General features: G+C 39.9%; 1 pseudogene; it reads right to left on the bottom strand.

Annotated features, from left to right (window-relative positions):
• Positions 1–12,628: 12,628 nt before the first annotated feature.
• Positions 12,629–13,399, bottom strand: LOC103206139 (annotated as a pseudogene).
• Between the last annotated feature and the right edge of the window lie 1,908 nt (positions 13,400–15,307).

The raw sequence follows: 15,307 nt of genomic DNA, 5'->3' as shown, positions 1-15,307 counted from the left end.
ACTTCTTTGCCTGTTATGTGCTTTCAGAGAGCCTCACACAAAACAGGTAAAAACTTTTCCTATTTATAAAGATCTCCAGAGAGGGTGTATCCACAACTTTTCTTGGTAATTTCCCTTGGTATATATAAAGCCTGTCCTTTATTTTCAAAGAAGACCATACTGATACCTGCACTTTCTTCTTGCCAAAAAAAAATAGAATTCTTCTCTTTTTGAAAGCTGCTTGGTATACAATGATGTCTAAGAGAGTTTATTAAAAAAAAAAAAATAGTCATATGTCTTCATGGCCACTTAAAGCATGGAGCAGCATAGGTATGCTATTTCTTGTCTTTATCTTGGATGAAATTTCCAATATTTACTATTACTTTTTGAATAAAATATTAAGTCATATTTACTCATATTACCCATCCTTAAAGCTCGCTTTTCTGTAGATGCATGCATTTTCTAGTTTTGTGTTATCATTCCTATTCTCTTGTTTATATGTATGTATCACAGTTGCATATATTAAGTGCTCTGTGGATTGCATCATGCGCCCTGGTAGGCAGGGACAGCACCTACATACTTCTCTTGCATAGTGCTTGGTGGAACATCTTGTGCTTCATGATTATTTTATGGTGGTAGAGATGACCCTATAAAATGAGGCCAAATGAACCTTTTATAAATAGGTTCTGATACTGTAGGGTTTTCTCTGGGTCATTCTTCATTTACAGAGCAAAGAAATGAGGAATAATTGCTTTATCATCATGACAGGCATATATGAAGTCTGTGTTCTTCTAACACCTTGCAAAATCCAAGTTTTGTTGGTCAGAAATTACTTGTGGAATGAATCTGGCTCATTGCCTTGATCTATAATACCAGTCTCAAGTTTACCAAAAGGACTAAAGATCAAGTTCTCAGCTATCACAGAATATCCATCAATGCTGGATATTGGTTCTCAGTTACTGAATCCCAGGTTTGCCCATCACCATGGTTAGCAGTACATTAGAGAGTGGTGTGTGCCTTTCCTAATTTGGGGTGGATTGGTTGATACTTGTTGAGGTAGTAAAGTGGGATATGTGACCTAGGAACAAAGTCAGTCTGAAGTCAGCTGCCAGGAATGTCATTCTGTCTAGTGTGGGGACTCAGCTATCTGACTCAGTAATGGAGGCAGATCTTTCCTAATGGTCAACAAATATTGAGGTAGCATTCACCTCTACCTTTAGGGGAACTCACTGCCTCACTAGTGCCATCTAATGGTGGCAGTTTGACGGTTTAACAATAGCTCTTCTGTGGCGGTGTTAAAGCTTCTGCCTCTAAAAATATAAGGCAGGCAAAAAATTGAATTTCCTCATTTAGATTCTCCATTGTCCAAGAGAGGTGAGGGCTGAAAAAGACATCTGCGAAGGTAATGTTTCACTGCTCTCTAGATAAGAGGCTCATGCCAACCTCTTGTTTTGTAAGGAATTAGAATTTAACATGTGGCCTGAAATCTGCTAGCTTACTGAACTCAGTCCACAGTTCTAGGGGAGAAGAGGAAACTTCCATTTTTCCCATCCTGTACATGGATAAAGTACATAGTGGCCTCACCCAAAATCTTGCCGACTTTGATTCATTTTATCTGTTTACACAAGATCCACAACACTCTCCTACTCCCACAGTAAACACTGAATCTTGTTTATAGCAGAAGGGCGAGTCTGTGGGTAGCTTATGCAGAGTGCTTCAGGCTTCTTTTTTCTTCTTCTCAGAGACACAGAAAATGTGCTTTGCACTGTTGCCTGCATCCCTAAATCATGATTAATTTAGAACCCTTTCTTCCCTCAGTTAGGCCTGACACAGGCAACTGCTTTTCTGTCACATTGATTTTTCTGTCCTTGCAGATTCAAAGCCAGGGTTGAGTCCTCCTAACAGGGTGAATTCTCTGACAAGGAAGTTTTGCAACCTAATTTACAGCTGGAGTCAAGCTTGTCAGTGAGTGCCAGAGGGGAACTGTCGCAATTCGCTGGTTAAGTATGCATTTAATAGTGTTTATCCAAGCAAGTTTGTGATTTCTTCACTCTCTCCAACAAATATGTTATTTGTAATACCTATCTTCTCTAATCTCGGTGTTTGAAAAATGTCTCTAACGTGTGTGGGCTAGAATGCACTTTGCTTTTCGGTAGGTATACTCCTTTGATAAGGGTAATCTCTGAGGAACTATCCAAAACCTTTGTCATCTTTCTAAAACATCTGTCTAGGCAGTGACCATGACTTAATCCTGAAGGAAAACAAGGTAATCTTTTCAAATAAACATTCTGAAGGATGTTTAGAGGGAATGCAATTGCTAGCATGCATGACCCTTCCAGTGCTTGAAAAATACTTATATTGAGGGTTATGGAAGTAAAATTACAGCAAACTTGAGTGTTTGTAAGCATTTGTATTTTCACATGATTAATAATAATAAGCTAACTTGCAAGCAAAGATTGTGTGAGTGTATGTTAAAAATTCATTTAGATTCTGTTTCTCAACATTGTTGGAGAATGAGGCACAGAGAAGCCTAAAACTTATGGTAGGTAAGCATGTTGATAAGGGGCATTTGTAGTAATTCAACATAAGCCTGTTAGGTTTCACTGAGCTAATCTGCCTCTGGTGACAGCAAGTATAAAGTCAAGAAATATTCGTTCATTAAATAAAACAATGGTACTGGAAAAAAGTCAATTGGTTATATAAAACTTAGTAGTGCAATATTCCTAGTTTCAAGGAAGTTGACATGCAATGGACTGAGAAAATGTAAAGTATCTTTTGAATAAACGCAAAATTACTTGGATATAATTAATCAGATCAACATAGACTCGTGTGCTGGAACATATCATTGTTGTTGTCGTTATGTGCTGTCAAGTCGGCCTGACTCATAGTGACCCCTCCTTGGGTTTTCTAGGTGGTATCACTACGGAAGTAGATTGCCCAACCTTCCTTCCAAGGAGCAGCTTGTGGGTTTGGACCGCTAGCCTTCTGGTTAGCAGTCAAGTGTCTTAGGCACTATGCTACCAGAGCTCCTTTGAACATATCATTTGTTGTTGTTGTTGTTATTTGCCGTCAAGTCGGCCCCGACTCATAGCGACCCCTCCTTGGGTTTCCGAGGCAGTATCACTACAGAAGTAGGATTGCCCAACCTTCCTTTTGAGGATTGGCTGGTGGGTTTGAACCAGCAGTCAAGTGCCTTAGGCACTATGCTACCATATCATAGTACTTACTAATTATATATATATCAGGCACAGGTCACATAAACCTGGTTACTGTTCGTATGGGGCTCTGGTGGTGTAGTGATTAAAGCATTTGGCTGCTAACCAAAAGGTTGGCAGTGTGAACCCACCAGATCCTGCACAGGAGAATGATGAGGCAGTTTGGGTCTGTAAAGATTTACAACCTTGGAAACCCTATGGGCAATTCTACTTTGTCTTATGTTGTTGTTGTTGTTGATTGCCGTGGGTCGGCCCCGACTCATAGCGACCCCTCCTTGGGTTTCCGAGGCAGTATCACTACGGAAGTAGGATTGCCCAACCTTCCTTCCGAGGAGTGGCTGGTGGGTTTGAACCAGCAGTCAAGTGCCTTAGGCACTATGCTACCAGAGCTCCTATAGATAACTATTAATTGAATCAACTGGATGGCAGTCAGTTATATACAAATATATATATATATAGCTTTTAATTTTTTTTTTTTAAATGTGTTTCTTTCTCTCTCTGGTTTGTGGGCTTCTGATGGACAAAAGCTTCTTCTTATATAGACCTAAAGTTCTAGCACTTAAAAGGCAGGTGGGGTCTGGCATAAATGAGTAGAAAAATGATTGATTGAATGAATTTGATCTTGAGTTTGACATTCTTATCTCCCATTGTTTGAAAACCTAATGTTCTCTATTTAATCTATCATTTGCTCTTTAAGATGTCTGCACATTCAAAATATCTTTTTGAATATGCCCCACTTAAATATGGCATAAATATATCATTACTTTGTTAAGAAATCTTACAGCAGTGCTTCCAATAAGAATATAATGTGACCCACATGTGCCTGTTACATTTTCTAAGAGCTGTAACACTAGAAAACTGAAAGAAATAGGTGGAATTAATTTTAATACTCTATTTAAATCAATTTATCAAAAATGTTGTCATTTAAACATGCAACTATTAAATTATTAATAGTATATTTTATATTCTTTTTTACACATTAATTTTTTTGATATCCAATGTCTATTTTACCCTTAATGCACATTTTAATTCAGACCTACATTCAGGCTGCAATTTAGATTACCCCATTTCATGTGCTCATAGGCTAATGGCCACTGTATCACAGTTCTATAGTTTATATGTAGCTCTAAGGTACATTTCCTCCTGCCTGACATTAACTCCCTGCTATTATGCCCACTCTCAATTCCTCTATCTCCAGTGGTATACGTGTAAGCTGTGGTGATTAATTGTTTTGGTTTGCCTAGGACTGAGAGATTTCTTGAGACACAGGACTTTCAGGGCTAAAATCATAGCAGGATAGTTGTGCTCAAACCAGAATGGTTTGTTGTCTCTCATGTAACCCAGGCCTACACAATCAACATATTTTATTCTCCTGGCCACAGTGATTTGTTTAGGCACAAGTCACATAAACCTGGTTACTATTCATGGGGTTTTCTGGGAACCACTGGAAAAAAGAACTTCATTTTTTACTATATATCTACTCCTCACATATCAACTTTCTTGTTATCTGACATTTTGCATTTGTAATAATAGTAAAAAATCTACTGTCCAACAATTTTGTACATTCACCACGTGCATCGGTCAGCAACAAATGCCAAGGTGTGAGATGAGAATAATGCTGGCTGTGATGGTAAAGTTATATGTCAACTTGACTGGGCCATGATTCTCAGTGGTTTGGCAGTTAAATAATGATGCAATCTGGCAGTCATATAATGATGTAACTATCCTCTATTTTGTGATTCAGTGTGGTCATCCTCCATTTTTGCATAATGCCAATTTTCATATAACAGCTTAGTATTGCAACCTAACCATGTCAATAAGTGAGGAGAAGGTATAGTTAATAATCTAGAGTTTTAGCTACCCTTCTTAGCATAATGAGGTGAGAGGCTGGTGGAGAGTAATATTTACTTTGGAGGAAAACAGAGCCAGAAACTGAGTCCTGGTGACATCTTTTTTGTGCTTGGATCCAGTCTTATGTGAAGTTACTCTACTTTTGGACTTTTCAGTGAGCTGATATATTCTTTACACCTATCTCCATTTTTATGTTTTCTTAAACCATTTAGGTTGGATTTCTATCATTTGAAACCTAAATGACTCTGAGAAGTAAGATAGATAAACGTGGAGGAATGTAGGAAATATAGTTGGAATTCTTCAAGTTCATAGGAAATATAATCAGAGATTGTCTAGTTTTCGTTTACAGCCTTTTAGAGCTCCCTTGGTGTGTGTCCTGGCTAGGAAAAGTGGTGAAGACAGTTGAGGGCAGTGACATAATTGTATACTGGAAGTGCTAAATTTGTGGGAATTTTTAAAATTAGGAAGCAATGGAGACCTGTTGTCTTCGGCTTCACTGTCTCATCCTCTGTTTCTCTCTAATCAGTGTGTTTGCTCGTACTATGGGAATTCATTGTAATGACTATTGTGATGTTGTTGTTGTTGTTATGTGCTGTCGAGTCAAACCCGACTCATAGCGACCCCTCCTTGGGTTTCCGAGGCAGTATCACTACGGAAGTAGGATTGCCCAACCTTCCTTCCGAGGAGTGGCTGGTCGGTTTGAACCGCCAGTCGTCTGGTTAGCAGGCAAGTGTCTTAGCCACTATGCTACCAGAGCTCCCAAGCCACCAGTAAGAATTCTAGGTTTGAAAAAATTTGCAGTTCAACCTATAAGGTAGGGACAGTTGGGAAGTTGCAGTGTTGCAAATTCAGACATCTGAAAACCCATCTATCTACTTATCTTTTCTTAATCAATTATACTACAAGTACAATCATTATCATGTGGAAGGATCATGATAATTTTTGACAGTTCCAGGAAAAGAGTAAGTGAAAATTCAATAGATGTTATTGAGCTACTAACGTGTAATTTGGCATGGATAAGTGCCCTTTGTGAAGCAGTTAACATATGTTTTAGCATATTATTAAGTCTTCACAGCAATCTTACAAAACTGACTTTATTAGCCCTGTTGTTTTGAAATTTTAAAAAACATGGAATTTTATACACAGAACACACATACATATTGTATTTTATTTATTATTTATTCATTTAACACATTTAAATTTTAAACTACTATATTCTTGAGTAACTTGACATCTAGATGAGAAAATCGGCTACAAATGTAGGACTATGACATCATGTGTGGGGTATATAAAGGAGTGCCTGGAGAGAAAGGAAGAAGGGCCGCTGATGTCTGGAGTGGTGTGGAGAATGGGGCAGGGCTAGGAGAATGGGATGCATGTGGAGACGGGGCTGGGAGTTGAAGGGTGATTGGAAAACTTCGTGAAAGCATAATGCCTTAGCTGAACCTGAAACATTACATTTATCTAATCTATTGTAAATCTCTTCACCTTTTTCATGAGATATTCCCAATACTTTGCATCGACAAATTTTTTTTTTCCATCACAGTGAAATAAGTCACACAACTTCGAGTAGCAAAAATATTGGAATTTTAATCCCAGATTTGCTGCTTAGGCCCTCCTGCAAAACTTCTTAAAGATTTGAGACTAGTTCCCTCTTCTGTGAAGTAAGGGAGGCCAACAAGTTCCTCCACAATATCACTTCTTCGAAACCCAAACACTATGAAGTCTTCAAATAGTGCTTTCTCTTTCCACCTTAATTAACTTTCTTTTGAAAGTCATTACCTGGAGACCACAGTTCAGGAGCCAGGCATTACAGCTAGGTATGAAGGGTAGATCAGCTTACAAGGAAAAAAAAATCATCTCATTTAGCTTTCACCTATGTGAAAAAATCACCCAATTATAGCAGTAGGGTGTTTTCACTTAAGTATAGCCTAGGAAAGAATAGAGAGGGTTTGGCAAATCAAATTAACAGAGCATGATAGACACTGTTTTATGAGATGCCCCAATCGAGCATTATTAGAGTCACAGGTGAAGTGCAGTGAATTCCATCAGGTATTTAATTAATATCCTGAGTGTTTCTTCTACAGAAGCAAAAAAAAAAAAGGCAAAAAGAAATGAAAGTCCCACATATTCATGTTGATGTAAGTTGAAAAAATATCAAATTGTTCATCCAGAATCTGAACTTTCCGAAAAATCAGTTTTCTTGTTGTGTTTACTTATATTGTATCTGGGAAGTTTATGTTGGCAGTAATGATACCAGGCTGAGACAGAGAGAGACAGAGAAGGAGAGAGAGAGAGAAAGAGGGAGATTGAGATCATTATCATATTTCCCTAGAGTTTAGTTTAGTGTAGGTACTCAACTTGAAGATATAAATAATTTTTAAGATTATATGAAAAAATGAGAGAGTGGAAAGAAACAAATATTTAGTGATGATGTTTTTGTACACTTACCCTCTCATACTCAATTTTCTGGTTTCATAAAATTTATTTTTCATAGTAGAGTCATTTTTTTATGTAAATGAGAGTATCTCATGTTTTATGAACAAACATGACAACTAAGAGCTATAAATAGTTGTTTAGTATTTTACATTGGCCTTAAAATCCACAGAAGATGCAATTTGGCCCTTATAAAATGAGTGTTTTCCCTGATTGCAGTTTGGAATTGATGTTTTACTTCTTTGCAGCTAAGCATGTGATTATTGTCTTGGCCACATGGCGACACAACAGAAGAATCCCTACTCTGGCTGTTGTAATGTTCCTGCCGAGTCAACTGTTTGTCAAAGCGACTCACTACAGGATTAAGCCCCAAATACAACTGCAATTTGGCACACTTGGAAAGTTGTTCAACTCATGATGTCAGGTCACGGATGTTGCTATACTCATCTGAAGCCAATGTATGCAACATCTGTTTTCACTAACAACTGGATAACATTGTCGTGAAATTGTTTAATATTTTCCATCTAACCTTTGGCACTTTAAATGTGGCCAGTCTACCCTCAGACTGCATTGTGATTGGCATATAAAACCAATGGAAGATATTATCAAATGTTAATAGCAATTGCCACATAAGAATTCCTGCATAGAGTTCCTGCTACTCCTGCTGCTGCTACTACCACTCCCATTCATTAAGCCACCAATTTTTAAGAGCTCAGCCCTTCATTGTAACAGAAACAAGAGCATCTTTAAGGCAAAACTTCTCGACATCTTGGGTCCCCTTGTTCTGTCCCTTCTCATCTCCTCCACACTCACAGCTTTGACTTCACTTTGCTCAGGCTGTGACTATTTCTGCAAGGGGACTAATTTCTATCTGGCTGTAAAACAGGGAAAACTAGTCTTGCAAAAGTGTCCTTTCATGTATTTTAGTCTCCTCATGCTTGGAATTAATCTATAAATTAAGAACTTGCAAAGCCTTTGAAGCAGAGCCTTTACACAAAGCTACACCACAGACATGGTGCAGAGTACTGCTTCATCATTGTTCCATTGTTACTATACCTAACCCACAAGGTAGTGAGTAACCTGCAGTGAGAAATTTAGTCTCCTATCTTCCTTGGTCTGAAGCAAAATACCAGATTGGTGTATGAAAAACATGACTTGGAGATGTGGTAGTGTAAGATGTGGTAGTGCATCTCATTGCAAATCCTTTGCAACACTCGTCTCTTCTGCTGTTAGTTGCTATTGAGTAGGCTCAGACTCATGGTGTCCTCATACATTGTAGAGTAGGGCTGCCCAGAGAGTTTTCTTGGCTGTAATCTTTACGGAAGCAGATCTCCAGACCTTTCTTCTGTGGTGCCTCTAGATGAGTTTGAATCACCAACATTAGGTTAGTGGTCGAGCTCAAACTGTTTGTGCTACCCAGGGACCTTTTGTCTCCTCTACCTTTTGTCTTCTCTTCTGAGTATTTCTTACTCCCCAGCATGCCATTTCTACATAGCAGGAGAAGGGATCATATTTGACTCAATTGTAAAGGCCATGATGTTTCTCTCTGTCATCTGGACCATCACTGTGTACTGTAAGAATCAAGTTTGTCCTGAGCTCTCCTTAGCCTTTGTCCAGCCCCCATCTCCTGTGCTCTGCTCTCCAACTAGTGACCCTGACCTGTCTCATAAGGAACTTGACAAGAGAGAGAAGAAACCCTGCCTTCATTTTGTCTTTCATTCATCCATTAGATAAAAACTTCAGATCTATTAGCTGCAAAGCAATGTACTTCCCAGTGAGGGTCACAAAGAAATGTAACATCTGGTTCCTGTTCTGAAGGGCTCACCTCTGTTTGCACATATCCTGCCCTCTCAACTCCCAAGCTAGCATGCAAACTGCAGAACGGGCTTCCTCCCTCTGGAACCTCTCCTGAATTACAAAAGCTGGGTAAATAGGAATTTAGGACTCTCAGACCTCCAATTCCTTTCCCAGATTTGGTTTTCTTCACTCCCTCATGTGCCAACCAAACTTTACTACTTAGTATCTCCTGAACCCAACTTATTCTTCCGGCGTGCATAACTCACAGAAGACCTGCTCTGTACTTCCAGCACTCTTGCCCTCCCTTTCATCCTTGACAGACATGCTTTCTTTCTATCTCAAACATGCATTTCAAATGACTTACTTTCAACTGGATACAATTCTCTTTTGTCTGAGGACAGGAATATTGACACAAAGGATAAGTGTGGATTCTAAAGGATCTCATTCTGCACTTGGGCTCAGCTACTTACAAACCATCTCCTACTGGGGCAGTCACTGGAGTTCTCTAAGCCTCAGTTTCCCCATCTGAACAATGGAGATATTAATACTGTAAAAGGGATTATGGCTTTTTGATAAGGTAGTTTCCATAAATGGTCTACCACATTATCTGACACTCAGTGAGCACTACACAAGTGCTAGTCAGCATTTCTTCTTGGAAACTTCCACTATTAAATTCTGCCATATATAGCTGTTTGCATATATGCAACTCCAAGATGCTTAAGAATAAGCACCATAGCTTATTAATATATGTATTTCCTATAGCCTAACGCAATGCTTTGCACCTAGCAGATATTAAGGCAGTATTTTATGCATCAAAGCACTACTGTAAAAATATAAATGACTGTAAGTCAGTGAAGAGCCAGGCTCAAGAGGGTGAAAAGTGGGTTGAAACGCCCAAGTTCTTTAAAGCCTTTGCCGAGCTCAGCAAGGTTCTTGAGGGTAGGGTAGTTGCAAAGAGAGCTCCATGTGCAGCCCCGTGTAATTTAGGACCACAGGGTGACCTCTTCCTGGGGTCACCCACAAGATGAATCAGGAGAAGAAAGAACAGAGACAGAGACAGGGCCAGCTGCTGCCAGCTCCTTAGACATTCTAAACAAAGGGGGAGGGCGACTCAGTTGTCCCCAATTAATCTTAGATGATTTATTCTTTGGACATCATTTAAAGGGATCATTTTAAAGTAAATTAATTGAACTCCCATGACCTTTTAACCCTTTTATATCATCAAAATAAACTAGATCTTGGATGTTTTTTTGTAAAAAAATGCTTGATTTATATTCTGTGATTCACAAACTACTGAGGAATCTCAGCCTTCTTGAAATTATAAGTAAAAACTCCAAATTTTCAGCAGCTATAAATTGAAATATCCCAAGTTTGACACATCCCAATTCTAGCAAAGGAGTATCAAGTGACAGGTGTTCTAGTCATAGATAAAGGGTAAATACTAAAGTAAGACATAGAAAGAGTATAAGTTTTGGTTGTCTTCAAAACAGCCATTTCCCCTTCTGCCATACTGGCCTTGATGCCTTGATGATATTTCTAGTCCACCCAGCTCCAATTTAACTTGGGTAAATTCTCATATGTGTAAGCCCCTCCCTGTTTTTTTCCTTTTCTTTGTTTTGCAGGGACTTCCTCTTTATTTCAAAAAGATCTTTGCCAGTTTTCAGTTTCAAAACAGTTGCATTATTAGTGTCTTTTTCTCCCAACCAGCCCTCCAAAGAGACCACACCAAAGGAGAGTATATTTTAAGCCAATAAACCTGCAAGATGCGCACTTAACATACATCACATAAACCTCATCTAAAAGGGAGAATTTGTTGGGTAAAGGACTTTTAAAAGATTAGCTCACTGCAAGCCTACAGTCTGTAGAGAAAACTCATAGCCATATAGACTGACCAATGCACTCTGACCCCAAAGAAGCAAAGTTTCAAAATAATACAAATTTCAAAAAATTTTGTCCATAAGATATTCACGATTTCTCCAGCACTAACTGATATAAAACACTATGAGAGATGGCAGCTTCAGACCCAGAATAGGGTGAGGAAAGGATTTTCATGTGCTTAAATCAGTGGCAAAACCATAATTTTCTCTTCTTTCTTTTTAAAAAGGAGATAAGAGAGACATGATCCATTCTGTGAGTAGTTGGGGAGGGGTTACAGAAAGGGTGGACAACAATTTGGTCTCAGACAGGTCTCATATTAATTTGTTTGGCCACTTCTGATAGGGGGAAATGAAATCACCTTGCTCCAAGATACTTTAAAGCTGAAAACCCGAATACCACTTTTGAAAAGTTTTTGGCTAGCTCCTCCTGGAATCACCTTTCCGGTTTGGCTGATGCTTTGGGAAGAACAATGAGGGTTCCCCTTGGTGGAATATTTCCCTTGGCTGTGTTCAGCTTTCAGTAAGGCAGGCCCAGATTTCTTTCCCGCCTCTATGGAGACGACTTATGCATTAAGCTGAAAATTTACTTCCCTAAAGTAAGAAAGGGATTCGATTGCTGCTTCAGAGCTGTGGAGTTAGTTGGAATGTTTTACAATGGCTGCTACAACAACAAAAAAAGGTAATTACAAAATGTGTGCATCACAACATGCTTTTGAAGACACTTCCACTATGCTCTGTTCCCTTAAATGTTCTCAAAGGTGCTCATCCTCTAGAGAGGTTGGGAGGGACAGAGACATTTGCCAGGAAAAAAAAACCCAAACACATGTCAATGGGGAGAGGGTGGGACAGGGAGAGAAGAAAGCTGCCTTCCAGTCAAAGATAAAACAAAACAAAACAAAACAAATCCTGCCCTTCAGGTCTGGAATTGAACCCTCAACTGTGGTTTCCAGCCAAACAAAGTACAGGCATATGAGTTAAACATTTACCTCAAGTAGACACACGCCCTGGAGAGAACAATCATGGGAGAAGGAAGGGCTGCTTATGCACAGGGAGATAGCTCAGGGTGCAGAAGAGTATGAAGGGATGGACACTGGGAGGAGGTAACTATGGGGAGGAAGTGGGAGGGGAGCTGCTGCATTGTAAATTTTGGTCAATGACATGAGACAAAGTATATGTGAACTGCTGTATGAAAAGTGAATTTACTCTGTAAATCTTCACCCAAATCCTAATAAAAAAAAAAATCACCGCCATCCAGTCGATTCCTACTCATAGTGACCCCATTGAGTTTCTTAGGCTGTAAATCTTTACGGATGTAGATCACCCCATCTTCCTTCCACAGAGCAGCCGGGAAGTTTGACCTTCTGGTTAGCAGCCAAATGCCTTATCCCAAAGGCTGCCAGAGCTCCATAGTTAAAGATCAGCCTTCAGTTTAAAAGTCAGCTTCAGGCAGGTTGCCCTCACATGGAGTCAAGGTCAAAGGGAAGAGCAGCAGCAGGAAGGGACTGAGGTGCTGTACATCTCATTCAGGTCAAGCTGAGTCTGGCCCGTTCTGTACAGAGGTGCTCTTCTTTGGTGCATTTCAGCTTATCTTCCAATCATCAGTTGTCTTTCCCAGCTTGGCACCACCCTTTCAGCAAACTCAACATGGGTTTTGTCCTTCTTGAGTTTAGCAGTAAGAATCATTATGCCTCCTTCATGTTTGTCTTCTTTTTGAGAGTCCTGCTCAGCAGCACTCAGACACTTCAGGGTCTGGCCCGTCAGTCTGATCTGCTTGTCATCTGCTGGTGTTGGAACTCTGTGAGCTCAGCTTACCCCTCTATGGGTTCCAAGTCCCCTTCAGTAGTCATCAACTTATGAGCTACCTCCTTCTATTTCCGGTCTGCCTCCTCTGCAATGTGCTTAGCTTTTTTGACTTGGATTTTCTGGAGTTCCATCTTTTCTTCATGTTTCAAGGCCAGTTTTCAATAACCTCATGACTCTCTCACTCTCCGCAGTAACTTTCCCTGCCTCCTCCAGCTTCTGCAGGGCAGTGGCCAAGCACTACCGAGTATGGTCGAGCTTCTCATCGACCAGCTGGATCTGACTTTTCAAGGAGGCCACATTAGCCTCAGCCTGTTCCTGGACCCACCTTTTCCCCTCCACTTCCTGCCGGAGGGGCTAGGTGCTCTCCTGTGCAACAGCGGCCTGCTACTGCAGAACGTGGGTCTTGTGCTTCACCACCTCAGTGGTGGTGATCCTGGCCATGGTACACACCCAGCTTTTGCTCACGTTCGGTTCCTGTCTCCTCTGCTCAGCATAGCAGCCACTTCTCTAAGCCAGTGTTTTTCAAAGTGTAAACATGTAGAGATTCATTAGTGTGTTGTAAAACTTACTGGTTGAAATTAAGATTCTGTTTTTCGATTAATAGAATAGTATGGGGAATCAAATAGAACAGAAAATACTGAGCGGTTTGCGAACGAGGATATATTTCATTTTATTTTCATTTGTGTTTCATATATGTCTATAAAATATATTTTTTGTGGGTACTGAGTTAGAATGTACAATACATTTGCTGTTTGGAAGCAGAATTAGCCTGGGCTGCTGGTGTTTTGTTTACAAATTACCCTGTGATAAGTCTCTGGCCAATGAGACATCAAAGGAAGTCTGCTGGGGAAGGCAAGGTGGGGTTAGAGGTTATGGGAAAAGATCCTTCACTCAAAAACATGACTCCCAGTGGTTCTATGATCCTTTTCTTTCACTAGATGTTGTCCTATCTGCATGTGCTTCCTAGAAGGGTGGAAGCCATCTTGCAGTCACTAAAGGAGCTCACATGAGAGTGTGTTGAGGATGGCAGAGGGGGAAATAGAAGGAATCTGGGTCCTAAACTACAATATTATGTACCCTTGGAACTATGCCACCTCAGGGGTTGTTATATGAGATTATAAATCTTTGTATTATTTAAGCCACTTGACTCGGCAAAAGGCCAATTTTTGAGTCTCAACTCAAGAACCCTAAAGGACAATGAAAACTCATTTTAGAAAGGACATGTAAATTGATGATAGGTATGCACATCTGGTGGAAGGAAAGCTTGGGAAGGTTCTCTGGGCTGAATTCCAGGCTGTGGGAATTCATACTGAGGCAGTACAGACTGACAGGTAGAAGTACAGCCTCACAAGCAAACTGAGAGGGCTCAGAGCTCTCTTTAATACTTGTTAGCTGGGTTACCTGGGAAAGCAGTTATTTTAAATAGTATTATAGATTATTAATCTGGTGTCATTGTGCAGAATGGATTGAAAATTGGCAGCAGAACTAATTGGAAGACAATTGTAACAATGCAATAACGAGCAATGAGTGCTTATGCTCTGGAGACAGTGAAGGAAATGCAAAGAAAAGGAAGGGTTCAGGAGATACTAGGTAGGTGGACTTGATGATAGAATAGAGGAGGTAGGACTGCAGAAGAAATTAAGTCCATTTGTATGATTTCAATGCTGGATGTCTTGAGTAGGGAAGGCATGGTGTATGTGGTGGACTTGGGACAGGGAGTGGGAAGGGAAAGGTATTCTCAGGGTCTTCTTTATGGGGTAACACTGTATTTACATGTAGTTTCCTCACCAAACCTCTCATTTCATGAATGGTGAGTCAAAAATCAGACACACTAAAGAGCTTCCCATGAGTGACACAGACAAAATTCAGTCCCAAGCCTTTTTTTATTTCAAATCTCTCCTTTATATGACCATGGCTCCCAAGAGTCACACATGAGCAGGGCAAGAAATAGGGAACTCATGAAGAAGTGGGAGATTTTAGGAGAAGACAGAGTTCAAATTGCAAATCTATAATGAAGACAGGAAACAATGGCAAACAAATGTATAGAGATTAAAGAGAGGTTTTTTTTTTTTTTTTTTTAAGAAGGAGTGCTAAGGAAAGAGAATATGAGGAATGATTGGGAGGAGAATCAGAACAGAATCAGGATACAGATGTAGGGAGGTGTGTGCAGCAAGTGATTAGGGGTCCATCGGATCACAGCTTGAGTGATGAAGGTAGCTACTAAAGGAAGATCACCAAATACAGTAATAAGTGCTTTCTGGTGACTTTCAAGTAGGAAATTCCAATAAATTTGGCAAATATAAGTGCTAGGTTGCAGGCTATAAGACATAGTGGAGGGGGAAGTGTGAA

Source organism: Orycteropus afer, unplaced genomic scaffold (genome assembly GCF_000298275.1).
Source record: "Orycteropus afer afer isolate SDZICR_OR568_19922 unplaced genomic scaffold, OryAfe1.0 scaffold00299, whole genome shotgun sequence".
NCBI lineage: Eukaryota > Metazoa > Chordata > Mammalia > Tubulidentata > Orycteropodidae > Orycteropus > Orycteropus afer.
Note: the sequence above shows the minus strand (reverse complement) of the source record. Positions and strands in the feature narration are given on the sequence as shown.